At 38.2% G+C, this 20058-nt stretch overlaps 1 long non-coding RNA gene across 4 annotated transcripts in view; it reads left to right on the top strand.

Moving 5' to 3' along the window:
• Nucleotides 1–20058, top strand: part of LOC141512292 (uncharacterized) — a 122623-nt gene that overhangs the window by 41792 nt on the left and 60773 nt on the right. Inside the window, exons 13-24 of one of the 4 annotated variants that reach the window (XR_012475439.1) lie at nucleotides 1420–1553; nucleotides 4663–4772; nucleotides 5188–5709; nucleotides 7165–7295; nucleotides 7494–7554; nucleotides 7960–8014; nucleotides 8803–8960; nucleotides 9782–9842; nucleotides 11436–11728; nucleotides 13687–13753; nucleotides 15573–17133; nucleotides 19741–19913. This is a non-coding gene — a long non-coding RNA (uncharacterized LOC141512292). Of the gene's footprint in view, nucleotides 1–1419; nucleotides 1554–3280; nucleotides 3846–4662; nucleotides 4773–5187; nucleotides 5710–7164; nucleotides 7296–7493; nucleotides 7555–7959; nucleotides 8015–8161; nucleotides 8681–8802; nucleotides 8961–9781; nucleotides 9843–11435; nucleotides 11729–13686; nucleotides 13754–15572; nucleotides 17134–19740; nucleotides 19914–20058 lie in introns of those variants that run through there. The other 3 variants (XR_012475436.1, XR_012475437.1, XR_012475438.1) reach the window with 3 other exon arrangements.

Genomic DNA, 20058 nt, shown 5'->3' with positions numbered 1-20058 from the left:
AGTAGTTTGATGTATCCCAATGGGGATGCAATTGCCATTTCATATGGACAACCCAATTCCTTCTACAGTGGCACTTCTAGGCTGAAGAGTAGGGTATAGTTTGAGCATAGTTCCAAATTGCTCAACAGAATGAATCACTTCACAATTCCTCCAACAATGCATCAGTGGTACAATTTGCCACTGTCCTTTCCCATATTTGTCATTTTCTCCTTCTGTCCTATTAGTCATTCCAATAAGAACATCACAGTACCTGAGAATAGTTCCAAATTGCATTTCTCCCATCAAAATTATTTAAATAGATTGTAATGATAATATCATCTGAAAATTGTTTATATCTCTTGATCATTGATCAATTGGGAAATGGCTCTAATGTTTTATAAATTTGACTCAGTTCTCAATGTCTGAAAAAATGAGGTCTTTTCAGAAAAACTTGTTTCAATTATTTTTCCATAGTTATTGCTAGCTGTATTTCCTTCCATCCTGTTACCCCCTCCCCCCATTTATTCTATTTTATCTGTCTTTTCACCATGTCCCTCCTCAAAAGTATCACACAGAGAGGGGCATAGAGACATGATGACTTAAGAAATCAAAGACCAGCTAATCACATATCCACTAAATTGCTGGTAGAATTTTCTTTTCAAATTCAACACTCAAGAAGACTAATTGTAGCCTAATAATATAAGATTGTTCAGTGTACTCTCTTTTTTTTCCATTTACTTTTCACACCATTTCTTCTCCAGGAACAAGCTATGAATTGCTGTGGCCAAATATCTTTCTACCTACCTTAAGTTCAAATGTATTATGTAGCAATAGCTGCTTTGATAGTTTTAGGGAAGGCCTGCATTTATTTATAATCTTATTGTTTTGTTTGTTCACTTCTTTGTTTCTTAGTTTTTCCAGTCACATATAAAGATAATTTCCAAAGTGTATTATTAAATAATTTTTTCCAATTGCATGAAAAGACATCTTTTAATATCCATTTACATAAGATTTTTGCGTGGTACATTTTTCTTGCTCTCTTTTCTACCCCCTCCCCTTAAAGCAAGTTATAAAAGGTATATATCTTTAAGTATGTTAAAGTTATTTCCACATAAGTTGTTGTGAAAGAATCAGAACAAAAGGGAAAATAATACAATGAGAGGAAAAATAATATAAAACATACAAAAACTTTTAAAATGTGAAGGTCGTGTGCTTGGCATGGAGATTCCTTCTTCCTCTGGATGTGGATGATGTCACAAGTCTCTTAGAACTGACTTTGCTCACTGCATTCCTGAGAAGAGTTTAGTTTATCCTAGTTGTGTTGCTGTTGTGTACAATGTTGTCCTGTTTCTGCTCACTTCATTCAGCATCAGGCCTGCATCAGAGTCCTTTTCTCTTAATCATTCATACTTTCTATTTACTATGATTACCACCCTCAAGGATTCACTGAGGTGAAGTCTGAACCTTTCCACCTAAGATGCTGGGAGTACATATCAGTCCCTGAATGGACACCCTTGGTGATTGGGGAGAGATGAGAGTTGTCCTCAGGATGCCATTTTAGAGGGAAAAGCAAGGTAAGACAGTGTGTTATTTTTCTTGGATAAAATTGGACATGCGGGAAGATTTGAAACAGGGTAATTTAAAGAAAAGGATGTGAAGTCAATAGAAGAGCCAAATCAGAAACAGTTGCAGAATTACAGAGGAAAGATGACCACTACTAGGTCAGGATCCAATAGAGGTGTTAAAAAAAGAAAACACATTTGTACAAAAATATTTCCAGCAGTTCTTGTAGTGGTGGCTAATTTTTGGTTTTTAGAGCCATGCCCATCCATTGGGGAAATGACTGAACAAATAGAATATGAATGTAATAGAATTTTATGGTATTAGAAATGACACAGAGAAGATGATTTCAGGAATACCTGGAAAGATTTAAAATGATAGAAATTTGAATGAGCAGACTCAGGGTAACATGGTAAATAGTAACAGCAACTTTGTGCAAAGATGAACTGGGAGGGACTTACCTAGTTTCTACTAGACTAAGTCTTATCTGCTGGTTGGGGTTTCCTATTTACAACTCTTTGTGAAGTTGAATTTACATAGCTTATTAGTCTACTAATTCCTTCAGTATGGTCTTACCTTATTCTTCCTTTAGAGCATTTGTTTGCTCCACAAGTGACTATTATCTGATAGTTTCAGTTCAGTTCTTCCAAAATATGTAATGAATTTTCTCCTTTTTCATTCGGTAGCATAGGGAAGTTAGACTAAGCCTTTGGAATCAAACTATTTGGGTCTGAATCTTGTGTGCTCTAAGGGGACTAGATAGATTTGTAATATACATTCTCTATATCCCATGATCCAGTGATGTCAAGTTTTCCAGTTATGAGAAATGATGGAAGGGAAGCAATGAGTTCCTGAGTAGAGTGGGATATAAGGCCAAGGCAGGGATATAAGACCAAGACATCCTAAGAGAGAGCATTAAACCATGAGGTGAGGAGCTTAAGGGAGAGAAGGAACCAGGTGTCTAGTTTGAAAAGTCCTTAGCTTGGTGTTAACTTTGTTAGAGAGAGGTTGAAAGAGATAGATACTTGAAAGATAATACCTCTGAATGAGGAAGAAACCAAAGAAGCCATGGTTTTCAGGGCTAGTTCATATGACGAACCCATCCATGATGGATGGTATTCAGTCTGATGAAGATGTACATGCTTTAGAGGCCTTCAAGCTGAGTATGAGCAATAAGATAAGAGAAGCACCCATTCTATGATGGGGGCTTGCTTTAGGAGTATAATTTCTGTAGTAAGCTGTTGAGGATGCTAGGGACCCTGTGGCTAGTACTCAGGCTTTAGACTCAGAACTCCTGAATACAGAATCAGATACTGAGTGACAATCAGTAACTTGAATGCTACTTGCCTCAATTTTCTCCACTGCAAAATGAGTCATAAAAGCAATGCTTTCACAGATTTTATGAGATGCTAATGTTAAATGATGAGAGACTTTCACATAGGAGCTTTTAGAAATGCCTTTTCCTTCCATCTTCCTTTGACCCTTGTTGTTTTAGGCCCCTTGTCTGTTATTGAGTTGAATTTTTAGAAGAATATTTACAGAGGTAACTATTGAAAAGGTAAAGAGTCACTGGAGTAAAATTGAAAAGAAATCCAGGAGGTCCATGAGGATGTACCATTTAATGGCTGGGTGAAAGCCCCTTTGACATTGAGTCTTGAGGGAAGGAGCCAGGAGAAGAGGTGACAGTTTTTTTATGTGCTTAGATAGGTTGTGATTTTTAAGAGGGTTTGGCAGAGTTTGAAACTAATAGACAAAAATGGAACAATAAAAATAGGCAACCTGCAAAGAGTAAAAGGTTCTGAAATAAAAACAAAAAACTAAAAAATTATTGCTTTCTTTTAGGAGGATGAGCTGCCTCAGGATGAATAGTTGATTCTTCCTTACAAGAAAACTTTTAAGGAAAGATAATCAATTGTCTGTATTATTGCATTTGGTTGTCAGATATTGGTTGGGCTAAAAAGGAACACTGAGGGCTCTTTGAATTCTAACTGTTTAGGACATCTTGGTTTCCTAGGTCACCAACTTTCTCAAACAAGAAGATGAGCCTGTTTAGGTCTTTCACTCTAATCTGAAGGGAAGACATGCTCTCCTATTTGAACCTACTATACCATTATCAGAGACTTTAGAAACTTACAAGTCTTTACTCTCCCAATCTCTTTACCTTAATCTCCATGTCTTTTTGCTTCAAAGGAACATAGCATGAAAAGATGGAGGTTGGGCTTTTGCTATTCACTAGGCTAGATTTCCCACCAGTCCACTATTATGGTTCATAAATATTGAACTGGGAGCTATGTTGAAGCCCACAAGTGAGTTTTGGAGAAGCAGAAATGGGGAAAGTACTGTACTTTCTCTGGGAGAAAAAAATGGTGATGGGCCAGCATTAGAAGAAAAGCAGATGGGGAGAAATAAGGAATATAGTAGAATGAGCTGAGGGAACCAGAGTGGGTTTATTAGAGATGAATGGAGAGTCTCAAAATGAAACATGTGAAAGGGAACAATGGGGAGTTGAAGGGACAAAGAGACCTGATGCCCTGAGAACTACAGTACCAGGTGATTCCATCCAATGAATTGCTGCTAGGAGTATTTTCTTTGCAAAAACTAAATATTGGAAGAGACTAATGTTTATAATTCAAGTGTATAAGAATTTTCAAAGAATCCTCTTTCTTCCAATTATTTTTCCCACTCTCTAATCCTGGCACAAACTATGAACTGCTGTAAAAATGGGCATCCTGCAAAGAGTAGAAGAAAATGAGGCTACAAAAAAGGAGACTCAAAAATTATTCCTTTCCTGGAGGAGGATGATTTGCCTCAGGATACATATTTGATTCCTCTTCACTAGAAACCTTTACCTAAGGTGAAATAACTACTTGTTTGTATTGCAGGACTAGGGTTTCAGTTGTTGGTTGGACTAAAGGAACATTTGGTCTCAAATTTTTTATTCTATGATGCCTTAGTATCCTATGTCACCATAGGTGCTGTTGAGGTCCTCTGCTGTCATCTGAAGGGGAGACATGCCCTCCTGTTGGAACCCTATATATCATATTGGAGATTTTATACCATTTTGACTTGTTTTTTCTTTCAATCCCTTTAATGTACTCATTGCTACTCCGCCTTGTTTCAAAGGTACATACAGTGACAGAAGAAAGTTGATCTTCTGCCCTTCACTGGGATGAAACCTGATGGATCACCTGAGAAGTGAAGGAGCAGCAGATCGCATATCCAAAGATTTGCTGGTAGGATGATTTTCTTTTCAACGTTCAACACTGAAAGAGACCAAGTTTTATATCTGAACAGTATAAGACTCTTAAGTCTACCCACTTCCAATTATTTTTCCCACTTTGTCTTTTCCAGCTACAAACTATGAAGCTGTATAACCAATTTAATTCTAAGTTCCATTCAAATATATTAGGTTACATCAGCTCTTTTTCTAGGCCCAAGTTTTAGGAATGGCTTTCATAATTTATATATATTTTTTGTGCTTGTTTGTTCATAACTTTATTTTTCCAAGTATATATAGGTATAATTTTAAACATTTATTTCCTAACTTTTTCCAATTACATGCAAAGTAAAATTTTAATAATCATTTTGTAAGATTTTTGAGTCTACATTTTTCTCCCTATCTCCCTTCTCTTTTACTCTCCTTTACAGCAAAAAGTATAAATTGTATATGAATAATTAAACTTATTACTGAATAAGTTATGTCATGAAAGAACAATCAGCAAAAATGGAAGATAACACTATAAGAGCCTAAATAATATAAAATATAACTTTGAAATTGTGAAGGTAGCGTGCTTTGATCTGCATGAAGATTCCATCTTTCTCTGGATGTGGATGACATCACATTTTCGAATTGACTTTACTCACTGCATTCATCAGAAGAGCTTAGTTTACCCTAGTTGATATTCACAGAGTGTTGTTATTGCTGTGTACTATGTTGTCCTGTTTCAGCTCAATTCATTCAGCATCAGGTCTGCATCAGAGTCCTTTGATCTCAATCATTCATACCTTGCATTTGGAATGTTTTTCAAACTCAAGGATTTACTGAAATGAAGACTGAACCTTTTCATCTAAGATACTGGGGGTCCATATCAATCCCTGAATGGACAACCTTGTTGATCAGGGGAGAGATGAGAGTTGTCCTCAGGATGCCCTTTTAGGGGGAAAAGCAAGGTAAGATACAGTGTTATGTTTCTTGGATAAAAATGGACATGTGGGAAGATTTGAAACAAGGTTATTGAAAGAAAAAGATGTGAAGTTAATAAGAGTCAAATCAAAAACAATTGCAGAATTACAGAGGAAAGATGACCACTACTAGGTCACAATCCACTAGAGGTGTTAAAAAAAGGAAATGAACCCATTTGTACATAAATATTTCTAGCAGCTCTTGTAGTGGTGGCTAATGTTTGGTTCTTAAAGGCATGCCCATCAATTGAGGGAATGGCTGAATAAAAAATGGCATTTGAATGTTATAGAATATTATGGTATTAGATATGACATGCAAAAGATGATTTCAGGAAAACCTGGAGACATTTAAAGTGAAGGAAATTTGCAGGAGCAAAACCAGAGGAACATTGCAATCATTAAGTGCAATAGCATTTGATCATTAACTGGAAGTGACTTAACTAGTTTTTTCCCCAACTTAACATTTTTTTAACCTGCTGCTTAGGGTTTCCCATTTTTCAAATCTTTGTGTGGTTGCACTTTCATGGCTTATTAGTCTACTAAATTTCTTCAGGATAGTCTTATCTCAGTCTACCTTCATAGATAGCACTTATATTTACCTAGAATACTATTTTCTCCAGGTTCCCATTCAATTTTGCCATGACTTCTATTGGAATTGCTCCTTTATTATTCAGTAGCAGAGGTCATTTTCATATTCTAATTAAGTCCATGACTATGGAACAGAATGGTTTGGTTCTGAATCTTTTGTGTTCTAAGTGATCCAGATGGACTTACAGTATACTTTCTCTGTATCCTATGATCTAGTGATAATGAAGTTTTTCAATTATGGCAAATGATGGAAGGGAAGTAGTGGGATTCTGAGTATAGGAGGATTTAAGACCAAGATTTCCTAAGTGAGAGCATTGAACTGGGAGGTGAGGGGTTTAAGGGAGAGAAGGAAACACAGGCCTTTACTTTGAAGAGATCTTGGTTTGTTGTTACCTTTGGTAGGGAGAGGTTCAAAGAGATAGAAAATTGAAAGAGAATACCTCTGGATGAGGAAGAAACCTAAGAAGCTGTGGTTCCAAGGACTAGTTCATACGATGAGCCTATCCATGGTGGCAATCATTTTGATGAAGATGGTGATGTTTTAGAGACCTTTAAGCTCAGTATGATTTAAGAAGATAGGATAGCCACCAAAGTTCATGGTATTGATGGGGGCTTGCTTTAGGGCATAATTTCTATAGTAGGCTGTTGTGGATGGTCAGGACCCAGTGGCTAGTACTCTAGGTGTAGACTTAGACTCTGAGTACAAATTCAGAAACTGAGTAACCCTGAGCAAATCACTTAAATGCAACTTATCTCATATTTTTCCACTGAAAAATGATTCAAAGACCAGAGTCTTTCACATAGGAGCTTATAGAAATGCTTATTCCCTTCTATCTACCTTTGCCTCTTGTTTAGGCCCCTTCAATGATATTGGGTTGAGTTTTTAGAAGAATATTTAGAGAGAATGCTGATAAGGTAAAGACTCACTAATGGAAGAAACTTGAAAAGAAATCAAGGATGTCCATGAGGATGTCCCATTTAATCAGGTGAAAGAATCTTTGACATATACTCTTGAGTGTAGAAGCCAGGAGAAGAGATGGCAATTATTTTTATGTGATTAGATAGGTTGTCATTTGGAGGAGGGTTTGGTAGAGAAACAATAAAAGTGGGCAAGAATAAAAGAATAAAAAGAATAAAATATTATTAAGTTAAAAAAACACTAAAAAATTATTCCTTTCCTTCAGGAGGGTGGTATGTCTGAGGACAAATAGTTGATTCATCCTAAGAAGAAAACTTTAAGTTAAGGTAAGATAATCACTTTCCTGTATTATCTCACTGGGTTGTCAGTTATTGGTTGGGCTAAAGGAACATTGATGGCTCTCTGAATTCTAACGTTCTATGACATCTTGGTTTCCCAGGTCACTAACTTTCTCAAACAAGATGAGCCTGTTCAGGTCTTTCACTCCAATCTGAAGGGGGAGACATGGTCTCCTGCTTGAACCTAATATAACATTATTAGAGACTTTAGAAACAGGAGAATATGTTACAGCTGTTTTCATGTGGTTAGATAGATTGTCATTTGGAAGAGGGTTTGGTAGAGTTTGAACCTAATGGACAAAAGAGGAACAATAAAAATGGGCAACCTGCTAAGAATAAAATGTTATGAAGTAAAAAAAACAAAACTTCAAAAATTAATTCTTTTCCTTTCAGAGGATGGGCTGCCCCAGGACGAGTAGTTGATTCCTCCTCACAAGAAAACTATAAGGTAAGATAATCACTTGTCTGTCTTATGTCACTGGGTTGTCAGTTATTGGTTGGGCTAAAGGAACACTGAGGGCTATTTGAATTCTGTTTATGACATCTCGGTTTCCTAGGTCAACAACTTTCTTAAACAAGATGATGAGCCTGTTCAGTTCTTTCACTCTAATCTGAAGGGGAGACATGCTCTCCTGCTTGAACCCACTATACCATTATCAGAGACTTTAGAAAATTTCAAATCTTTACTCTCTCAATCTCTTTACCTTAATCTCTGTTCCTCTTCTTTATTTCAAATTACCATATCATGAAAGATGGAGGTTGGGGTTTTGACATTCTTTAGGCTGAAATTCCCTCTAGGCCACTTTTATTATTCATCAATATTTAAATGGGAGCAGTGATGAGGCCCTCAGGTAAATTTTGGAGAGGTGGAAATGGGGAGATTACTGTGTTTTCTCTGGGAGAAAAAATGGCGATGGTTCAGTATTAGAAGAAAGGCAGAAGGGGAGAAATAAGAATGCAGTAGAATGAGCTGCGGAAACTAGAGTGGGTTTATTAGAGATGAAGGAGTATCAAATTGAAATATGTAAAAGGGAGCAATAGGGAAGGGAAGGGACAAAGAGACCTGCTGCCCTGAGAACTGAAGTACCAGGTGATCCCATCCAATGGATTGCTGGTAGGAGTATATTATTTTCAAAGCTCAAAGCTGGAATAGGCTAATTTTTATAAACCCAAGAGTTTAAGACCCTTCAGTGAACCCTCTCTTTTCCAATTATTTTCCCACTCTCTCTAATCCAGGCACAAAATATGAACTGCTGCAAAAATGGGCAACCAGCAAGGAGCAGCAGAATATGAAGTAAGAAAAAAATGACTCAAAATGTATTCCTTTCTGGAGGTGGATGGTCTCCTTCAGGATGAATAGTTGCTTCCTCCCCACATCAAATCTTTAAGCTAAGGTGAGCCAACCCTTTGTTAGTATTGTAGGAGTAGATCTCTTTGAATTTTACTATTCTTTGACATCTTGGTATCCTATGTCACCATAATATTTTTTATAATTTTTCTAACCCAATAGTATAAGACTCTTCAGTGGTTCCTCTTTCTTCCAATATTTTCCCCTCTCCTCTTCAGGCACAATCTATGGACTTAGTCAAATTTTTTCTATCTACCTTAAGCTTATAAGCATAAAGTTATAGCAGCTGCTTTGCTACACTCCTGTTTTAAGGGTTCACTTTATTTGTAGGCTTTTTGATTGTTTGCTTGCTTATTTCTTCCTTTATTTTTCCAGTTATCTGCTGAAATAATTTTCAACATCTATTTTTAAGTAAACATGCTTTCAAATTACATGGAAGTATAATTTTAGTATTCTTTTTACTATATATTTTCCTCCTTTCCCTCTCACCTTCCTTTTTAAAGCAAGTAATTTAAGAGATTAAACATATTTCCATGAAAGTTATGTTGTGAAAGAGCAGATCAAAAGGGAAAACAAAACGATGAGAGTGAAAAGATAAAATGTAAAACAGTTTTTAACATGTGGAAAGTGTATGTTTTCCTTGGCATGCAGAGTACATCTTTCTCTGGATGTGAAAGGTACCAGTCTTTTAGAACTGTCCTTGATGCCCCCATTCCTGAGAAGAGCTAACTTCATCATAGTTGGTCATCACTCAATGTTGCTATTGCCACATATGATGTTTTCCTGGTAAGATTCACTTCACTTAGCATCAGTTCTACCTTAGGCCCTTAGCGTGCAATCATAATTTGTATGTGCCATTCTTTTCAGCTTCAAAGATTCCCTGGGATGAAGAATGAACTTGAAGATATGAAGGTCAGTTTGTGACCAGGTAAATTAACACTTACATGGAGTAAGTAGTTTTACAAGGCAAATCCTTGAAGGAAGAGGGTAGCAAAGAGGGAAATTCTTAGAATGATGAAGAGTTTGAGGGAAGAAACATCTAGTATTTCTCTCTTTCCCTGTGGTCAGATTGAGCCCTGTAGGAGTCAAGGGCAGAGCTAAAGAGGGAAAAATCATGCTAATATAAGCTCCTGAGAAAAGAACTGAATGGATTAAGTGGAGTTACCTGCTCTGTGTAGACTGATTGGGAGAACACCATGTAGGGGGAATGTGGAATCTATAAGAAAATATCTCTTTCGAATAACAACTGCTGAGTATTGGATCTGTCTCAATGGGGGACCTGACTGTCATATCAGATGGACAACACAATTCTTTACTTCCTAGCTAGCTTCCTGTCTCTTTACCCCCTTCTTTCATGTTCTTCCTCAGCCCTTACTCTCTTTAATTAATATCACTTGCATGTCATGGAACTCCTTTCTCTTGTTTCTCTTTCTTTCTGGTCTTTTTTTCTCTCCCTCTTCCCCATTTGTCTTCTAGCGGTGGATAAATCTCACAGTATCTGAGCATTGGCTTGTGCTTGTGGAAGGCCTTTATGGTTTGGGAAGAATCTCTTGAGGTGGTATCAAGGCTAAGAAGAAAACCTCACTGAATTGCTGGTATACTAAGTGAAAAGTGGTCCCTCAGGCTGAGTTCTTCCATTTCAGTGAGCTCCGGGAGTGTTAGTGTCTCCCTCATACTAATGTCGATATTGTGTGATATTAAATGATATTTTGCAGGGAACGATAGTCCTAGCAAAAACTGTAATAATAACTAGCTCTGGCATTGTTTCTACACAGTGCCAGTTAGTGGTCTCAGAACTTTACAGATAACTCTTTTGATCTTTTTCTGTGGAAGATACATGCTTCTATTACTGTCTTTTTACAGTTGTGGAAATTGAGGTAAATGGCAGTTAAGTGACTTGCCTGGGAAAATCACATAGCCAGTTCATGTCTGAAGTCAAATTTGAACTCAGGTCTTCCTGAATCCAGTTGCCTCCTCTCTATGAGGAATGACTAGTTATACAAAGTTTTATTTCTTTCCATTTCTTGATTGTGACCGTAAAAGCTGTTTTTTTAGCACAAATAAATTGAAAGTTTTTCAAAAGACACCTGAAAGAGCTAAATAATGAAACTTTTCCTTGAAATGTGTCTGTGCCTTTCCATGAGCAACACAAACTTTCTACATTATATATACTTGTAAATGTAGCCATGTTTAGATGAATGTCTATTTGCACATCTACTTCTGCATGCACAATATCGAATATCCATGTGCACATGCATACTGACTTGTATGTGTATATAGCCATATTTACATGCCTATTTCATATGCATATTCACACAAAATCCTTCTGGGATCCAAGGACAAGGCTTTAGGGCTTAACGGCACTATTCTTCCAATGAACTCAAGGTAGATTGTCTCCCTGGGTTATAGTGAGGTGAGTACTTGGAGCCATTGCCAACTCCTAGGGGCCTATGAGGGATGAGAAAGGTTTTGAGGACTTTGAAATGGTTTAGTTAAAAAAGTCTATTTTCTCATATTCTAGGTGAAGGGCCAAGGAGAATACATTGCAACAAGAAGAAGAGGAAGAGAGGGAAGAAAGGTGAATGAGATTGGGCAGAAGAGGAGACTGTGGCTGCTCTGCTGAGCCTTCTGCACAACAGAAGCGGCCACCCATCCATCCTTGAAAGACCCTACTGAAGAGAGATACTCACAGCATTGATCTGTGTCTAGCTGAAAAGCAATTGAGGGTCTCATCTCCTCCACTGGATATTGATGCTAATGTTGAGCCTGGAGTCATTTTCACTTGTGTCTGCTTCTTGAGTCATGTGATCCCAGGTAGGCACCCATGATCTAGGGCTCTCTGCTTGCTTTTACAAACCTTAGCAACTGATGTGTGTGTGTGTGTGTATGTATGTGTATAACTCTATAAACCAGGAAGAGATAACATCTGTCTTACACAATTGATGTGTATAACATTATAAACTAGAAAAAGAGATGACATCCACATTTGTGATCCAGAGGACGAAAGTACCAAGAAGCCCATAAGGTTGGCCACTCATAAACAGGATGTTATGCCTTGTAGCCATCAGTAGCTTCTCCTCAACATGAGAAATTCCAGGGGCATCAGAAGGTCCAAGAGGACCAGGAAGTATAAAAGGTACTGGAGGTGTTCTTTCTCTATCACAGACTATAATTATATGATGAACCGAGGAAGCGAGAGAATGCAGGGGAGTTGAACTATCCCATCCAGTCCCATTCCAGGGAGATAAGTTCTCCTTCCTTGTCCTCTTTCACCATAACAAGAGTGCTTAGGACTATGCTTTTGGACTCTTGCAAAGATTTGTCAGCTTGACAATGAGAGGAGATGGAGACTCTGACAAAGCTTGATCCTCTTTGATGTGTGAAGAAACCATGAATTCCTACTACTAAGTGAGCATCTCATAATCTAGGACCCAGGAAAGGAGACTTGTTCTTATTTCCCTTCAAGTTGTCTTAGAATGTCTCTAGTTCCTTTGAGGGATACAGGGATCTTCTGCTCTCATATATCCAAGGCTGAGAGAACATCCCCTCCCTCTCCTTTTGTACAGCCAATACCCCTCCCAATGAAGAAAATCATGGGATTTTTTTTGTTCCCTGGGCCATTTACCTAGGGCTTCTTTTGTCTTTCTAAATTAGCTGTAGAAAAAGTTGAGAGAATAATGAGACAGTTAGAGTACAGAATTATGAGGAGCAATTATAAAAGGACAATTTAGGTTTTCTCAGGAAAATGTCTCGTTCATTAAAGCCATCCAAAAGGGTAGTGGACTGCTTTCTGACAAGGTAAGACAGCCCTTCTCTTAGGAATTCTTCAAGTAAATGTTGAATCTCCACTTGAGAAGTATGGGTTAGAGGAAATCTTTTTGTTAGTTTTGTGTTGGACTAGAGGACCACTGAGGTATATTTTAGCTCAGATTCTATGATTGTTATTCTATCTTTTTGCAAGGCAATGGGTTTAAGTGACTTACCCAAGGCCTCATTGCTAGGTAATTATTAAGTGTCTGAGGCTGGATTTGAACTCAGGTACTCCTGACTCCAGGGCCGGTGCTCTATCCACTTCGCCACCTAGCCGCCCTGTTATTCTATCTTAATGTGAGTAGGCCCAGCCTTCTCTGAGTCACAGGCAATGGCTCTCAAAAACTCTAGTTCTCATTTGAACCATTTTTCATGGTTGGATTCTCACTGGTGTCTCAGCAGAAGGCTGAGATATTCTATTTCCCAGTTATTTTTGAATATTATTTTACTTTATGTTGTCTAATTACATTCAAAAGATAGCCTTCAACTTTCACATTTTTTTGTAAACTTTTGAATTCTGCATTTATCTTCCTCCCCTCCTTTTCCCTCCCACCCCAACAGCATAGCAAAATCCAAGATAGGTAATACATGTACAATGTTTACCATATTTCCATATTAGTCAGGTTATGAAAGAAGAGTCATAGCGTAAATGGCAGATAAACCATGAAATAAAAAAAATCCATAAAATAAGTCTTAGAAATGTGAAAATAATTACCTTTGATCTGCATTCAGACTCAATTTTTCTCTGGAGGTGGATGGCATTTTCCACCAGAAGACTTTTAGAATTGACATTGATTACTCATTCCTGAGAAGAGCTCAATTTTTCATCATTGATCATCACCCAGTGTTGCTATTGCTGTGTACAAAGTGGTCCTGGTACTACTCACTTCACTCAGCATCACTCTTACATCAGATTTCTTTGTTCTCAATCATTCATAATTTATATTTCTTACTCATTTCAGATTCAAAGATGCACTGAGATAAAGAACCAGATCTTGCCTGAGGACTTGGAGGTCAGTGTGGGCCAAGGTAAGCAGAACTTTGAGACCTTAAGGGTGTAGGAAGTTTTACAAGGCCCATCCTTGAGAGAAGAGGATAACAAATTAGGAAATTCTGAGTTAGAGGGAAAACATCTAGAGGTTCTCCCATGGCCAGTTTGAACCTTGGAGGAGCCAAGGGCAGATGCAAAATGAGGGACAAGATAATACACATATTAAGTTCCTGAGAAAAGAGAGATTTAAGTGGAAATACCCACACTGTGCAGATTGGTTAGGGGACATCATGTAGGGATATGGAATCTGTAGGAAAAAATAACCTCATAACATAATGGCTAGCATTTGTATCGTACTTAAAAAATTTCAAAATACCTTCTAATAAAAACCACTGGAGGAGTTTTGTATCCCAATGGGGACCCAATTACCCTTTCAAATGGACTACTCAATGCCTTCCTATCTTCTTTTCTTTTTTCCTCCTTTCATTTTCTTTATTTGCTTTCCTTCCTCCTTTCCTTCTTCTCGTCTCCTCTGCTCACCCTTCTGCAACCCTCCCCTCCTGAAGAGGAAGGTCTCTTTGCACAGCCCTGACTCCTTTACATCCAATTCACTTACCTGTCATGGAACAACCCACCCCCTAGTCTGTCTGTTTCTTTCTAGTCTCTGTTTCTGACACTCCCCCCTCCTCATTTGTATACTAAGGGTGGAATTAGTTTCACAGAATTTTAGCATTGGCTCGGGATTGTGGAAGGTCTTTATGTTTGGGAAGAGTGCTCCTGAGGTAGTAACAAGGCTATCAAAGAAGAGATATTCCCTGGATTTCCAGGAGATCAAGGGAAAAATGCTCCTCACTCCTGAGTTCTCAGATTACAGGGAACTCCTGGAGTGTCAGTGACCCCCCTCATTCTCATGTATGTCTTGTGGGGCCTTAAAGGATATTTTTCATATAATGTTAGCACTAGTAACAACAATAGGAATGACTAGCTTTGGTATTGCTGCTACTCTGTGCCAGCCATTGGTCTCAGAGCTTTACAGATATATCTTTTGTAATTTTTCCCTGGAAGATGTGTGCTATTGTGATTCCCATTGAACAGCTGGGGAAACTGAGACAAATGGCAGTGAATTGACTTGCCTAGGGAAATCTCATAACCAGTCCCTTTCTGAAGCTGGATTTCAACTCGTGTCTTGCTGACTCTAGACCTAATGCTCTATGCAGTGAGCCAACTAACTGCCTCTTCTTTGGGCATGTACATCTACTAAGAATGACTAGCTTCACAACGTTTTTCTACACATTTCATGGTTGTGATGAAGGAAGATGGATTTTTATCACATAGAAATTGAAAGTTTTCAAAGGGCACCTGAAGAGGCTAATTGACAAATCTTCTTGAGATCGACACAGAACTGCCCATGAGAAAGAAATACTTTCAGTGAAAATGTGCACATGTGTATGCATGTATGTGTATGTATCTAGATGCATCCATGTGTAGAGATGCACACCCATCTATGCATGTGATCTATTTCCAATGCATACACATGTACAAGTAAACTCACATGTATATATTAACACATGGACATATCTTCCCATATGCAGCTATATTCACATATAGTCCTTTTGGGATCCAAGATATTCTCAACCAAATTGCATTTCAAGATAAGTAGGACAAGGCCTCAGAGCTTTACAACACTATCCTGCCTATAAATTTAAGGTAGATTGTAGCTCTGGGTTCGAGGGAAGCGATTTCTTGGAGCCACTGCCAGTTCAGGAAGGAGAGGAGAGAAGGCTTGGTAGAGGGATGAGAACTGATCTGAAGACTAAGCAATGATTTGTTTTTACAATCTACTTTCTTCGATTTTAGGTAAATGGACCAAGGGAATAGTTCACAATGAAGAAAAAGAAAAAAAAAGACAGCATGAGACATGGCATACGAGGAGATCCTGGCTACTCTGCTGACCCTTTTTCACTACAGAAGAAGCTTACTAGTCACCCCTGAGACCCTACTCAAGAGAGCTACTAGCAGCATTGAACTGGGAGCAGACTGTATACTGGAAAAAAATGATGGTCCTATTTCCTCCTCTGGATATTGATCCTTAGTGAGGAGATGAGAGATTTCAAGACATATTCTGATGAGCATGGGACCATCATTCAATTATGGCTTCCTCTCTTGGGACTGATCCCAGACAGGAACCTCTACTTATAAAAAACTCTCACAATTGGTGTGTACAACCTCTACATCTGTGGATACAAAACCTGGAGGAAGAGTTCCAAGAAAGTACCCATGGATGGAAACTCATGACCAGGATGTTGTGCTGGTCTGGCACAAAACATTCAGGAGTATTAACTTCTTCCCTTCAGCAGAAAAATTTGCAGACATATCAGAAGGTCTAGGAAGATCAGGAAATATAAAAGGGATTGCAAGTGCTCTACATCTGTTACAGTGAATTCCAAGAGTTCCCTGTAATATAAGAATTCAGGACTAAGGAGCAATTTTCTGTTAGTCTTCCAGCAATCCAGTGATACTGGCCTCTTGTTAGCCTAGTTACGACCTCAGGAGAGCTCTTCCCAAACCATAAAGACCTCCTACAATCCCAAGTCAGTGCTCAGATTCTATGAGTAAAATTGACTGATTAAATGAGAGAGCACAATGGGAAATGAGCTAGCCCTTCTGGGCCAATGTCAGGAAGGTATGGCCTCCTTCCTTGTCTCTCTTCACAGCTATATCAATCTTGAAGAAGATAGGCAGAGATTCTGAAACAACAAAAGGATTCAAATTCTCTTTGAGGATGTGTAAAGAATCCATGAATTCCCACCATTGGGTGGATCCCCAACCTCGAGACCTGTATTTATTCCCCATCACTTAGTCATAAAACACCTGAAATTCCACCTAGAGATCCTGGGATCTTCTGTTCTCATTCCCATGGGTCAAAGGGAAATCCCCACCCCCTTCTGTAAGGGAAGTAGAACCTATTCCAGTCAAGGCAAGCTGCCTTATGGCTTAAAGCCTTGGGGTCCTTTTATCCCTGGGTCATTTGCCTAGGTTTCTTTTGTCTTTGTAAAAGAACTGTATCAGAAAAGGTGAGAGAGCAGCTGAACCAAGGGACCGAGGCCAAAGTTAGAAGTGGGAGACAGGGAAGAGTCCCACCTTTTCATGTCAAGGGGACTTGTACTTGGCAGTCCCATGGGAAAAGTGGAAGGAATTTGGGCAGTGGCCATTCTGGGGCAGTGGGAGGCAGTGCCTCATGGGCATGACAGCTAGATTCATATGCCTGGTGGGCATTAAGCAGCACTTGCCCCATTTCCTTCTTGGACCACCAACCTGGAAGGACTAAACACTCGCATCGACCAGTGGGGAGCAGACCTGGAGAGAAGGGTGTGATGACATCACCAGAATTCATGGTCAGCTCTGGAATCTAAGAGGGGTGAGTTAACAATCCAAGTGTGATTTAGTCACAGTTGTTTCTCACGTGTCTGCCCCTTCACAGATGTGCTTTAAGCACACAGGTTGTGTACCTTTGGTCATTTACCTCTCCACACATGAGCCTTGCTCACCCTGGGAATATAAAGTGGAAAGCAATATGATGGTGTTTTGTTTCAAGGGTACATAGAATGAAAGATGGAGGTGGAACTTTCCCCCTTCGCTAGCCTGGAATGCCCATAAGTCCACCATTTTGGTTGAATAATGAGTTGGGAATTGTGCTGAGGCCCAAAAATCAGAAATGGGGAGATTACAAAAAAATTGTTCAGCAGTAGAAGGCAGAAGGGGAGAAATAAGGAATGCAGTAGAATGAATTGAAGGAACCAGGGTAGATGTATTAGAGATGAAAGGGACATTGATCTGAGACCCAAAGGACCAGTGGATCACATAGTCAATGAATTGCTGGAAGGAGGATTTTCTTTTCAAGGCTCAACAATGGAGGAAACTAAGTTTTATCCCCATAGCACAAGACTCTTCAGTGCACCCTCTTTGTTCCAGTTCGTTTTCACTCCTTATATTCTTTACTCACAAACTATGAACTGCCCTAGCCAAATTTTTTCTGCCTAGCTTAAGTTCCAATATAGTTTAGACCCCTGTTTTAGGGATGGGCTACATTTATTTACACATTTTTTTGTTTTCTTATGTTCATTCATTAGCTTGTTTTCCAGTTATTTGTAGAGATAATTTTTAACATTTATCTTTGCAGATTTTTTCCGATTGCAATCAAAGAAAAATTTTAATTGTTAATTTTTATTTTTATTGAATTTTACAATTTTAACCTATTTTTGCTTCCCACCCCCACCCCCACAGAAGGCAGTCTGACAGTCTTTACATTGTTTCTATTCTAGATAGTGATCAAAATTTAATGTGTTGATAGAGAAATCTTATCCTATAGGAAAAAAATAAAATATAAGAGATAGTAAAATTACATAAGATTAACCTTTTAAAAAAATTCTTAATCTTTGTTTAAACTCCACAATTCTTTCTTTGGACATAGATGGTCTTCTCCATTCTCCATCACATTTTTCATACTCTCATCCTTTCTAGCAAATCCTATACGTTATACATTTATACTAGACCTATTTTCAAATAAGTTAATACTAGGAGAAGAAGAAAAAGCATGCAACATTAAACATGTTTTAACTTTTTGAATATAGGATGCTTACATCTGTGTGCAGACTCCATTTTGCTCTGGATTAAATGGCATTTTCCATCATAAAGAAATTTTAGAATTAACTTAGATGTCTCCATTGCTGAGTAAAATTATGTTTATCAAAGTTGATCATCCACAGTGTTGTCCAGTTTCTTCTCACTTCATTCAGCATCAGGTCTGCAACAGAATCCTTAGCTCTCAATCATTCATACTTTGTATTTGCTATGTTTTTCAGTCTCATGGAGTCACTGAGATGGAGTGAACCTTTCCACCTAAGATACTGGGGGAATATGTCAATCCCTGATTGGATACATTGGTGAGCAGTAGTGAGATGACAGTATTCCTGAGGAAGGTATGATAGTGTTGATTTTTTGGATCAAAATAGATAAATGGGGAGATTTTATCCAAGGTTATTGAAAGAGTATTGAAAGAAGTGGATGTGAAGAGAGTAGAAGAGCTGAATAAAAAGCAGAATTACAGAGGATGGAAGACCACTACTAAGTCAGTATCCAATAAAGATGTTAAAAAGAAAAAAAGAACCTATTTGTATAAAAATATTTCTAGCTGTTGTTGTAGTGGGGGCTAAGATTAGGAAATGGAGTTCATGCTCATCAGTTGGGGAATGGCTGAAGAAAGTGTGGTACATGAATGCAATAGAATATTATGCTGTTAGGAATGACATGCTGAAGATTATTTCAGGAAAACCTGGAGAGACTTAAATTGATACAAATCGGAGTGAGCAGAACCAGGAGAACACTGTAAATAGTAACAGCAATATTATGATGATTAACTGGGAATGCCTTATCTAGTTACAGCAATACAAAGTCCTATCTGCTATTTAAGATTTTTTTTCAAGTCTTGCTGAGGACATAGGTTATTTTTCTAAGCCCCTTCTACCTAGTCTTACCACCTACTAACTTCATTGCACTTACCCGTACCCCAAATCTTCCTGTTGCCCCCTTAGCTCAGTCTCAGAGACCACTGAAATAGCTCTTTTCCTTTGTACAGATTCAGATACTGTGTGACCTCAACCTTGCTTTCCTCAGTTTTCTAAATTGAAAAAATGAGTCATCAAAGCCCCAATATCACATATTTTAGAGATGCTAATGTTAAAAAACCCATATCTGTCACTTAGGATTTTGTAGAAATGCTTATTTCCTTCCATCTTCCTTTGCTTTTTGTTGTTTAGGCCCCTTGCTATTATTGGGTTAAGTTTTTTGAAGAATATTTACAGAGAATATGGAGAAATTAAAGATTCTCTGGAGGAGAGAAATAAAAATAATAAAGAATTCCATGAGGATGTACTATTTAAGAGTTAAGTGAATGCACCACCAATTTTGAATCTAGAATGGGGAAGCCAGAAAAACATGTGACAATTATTTTAATGTGCATTGCTAGGTTGGCATGTGGAAGAGGGTTTGGCAGAGTTTGGACCCATTGGACAAAATAGGAACAATAAAAATGGGCAAACTGAAAACACCGAATATGAAGTAAAATCTCAGAAGTTATACCTTTCCTACTGCTTCAGGATGAATTGACTACTCCTCCTCATTTGAAAACTTTAAGCTAAGGTGAGATAACCACTTGTTTGTATTATTGGACATTGTTTTCAGGTATTGGTTGGACTAAAGGAAAACCCATGTATCTTGCAATGTCACCATAGTGGCTGTTGAGGCCTTTTACTCTCATCTGAACAGGAGACATAGATCAGAGACT

Source organism: Macrotis lagotis, chromosome 2, assembly GCF_037893015.1.
Source record: "Macrotis lagotis isolate mMagLag1 chromosome 2, bilby.v1.9.chrom.fasta, whole genome shotgun sequence".
Lineage (NCBI taxonomy): Eukaryota > Metazoa > Chordata > Mammalia > Peramelemorphia > Peramelidae > Macrotis > Macrotis lagotis.
This window is presented reverse-complemented; position numbering and strand designations above follow the sequence as displayed.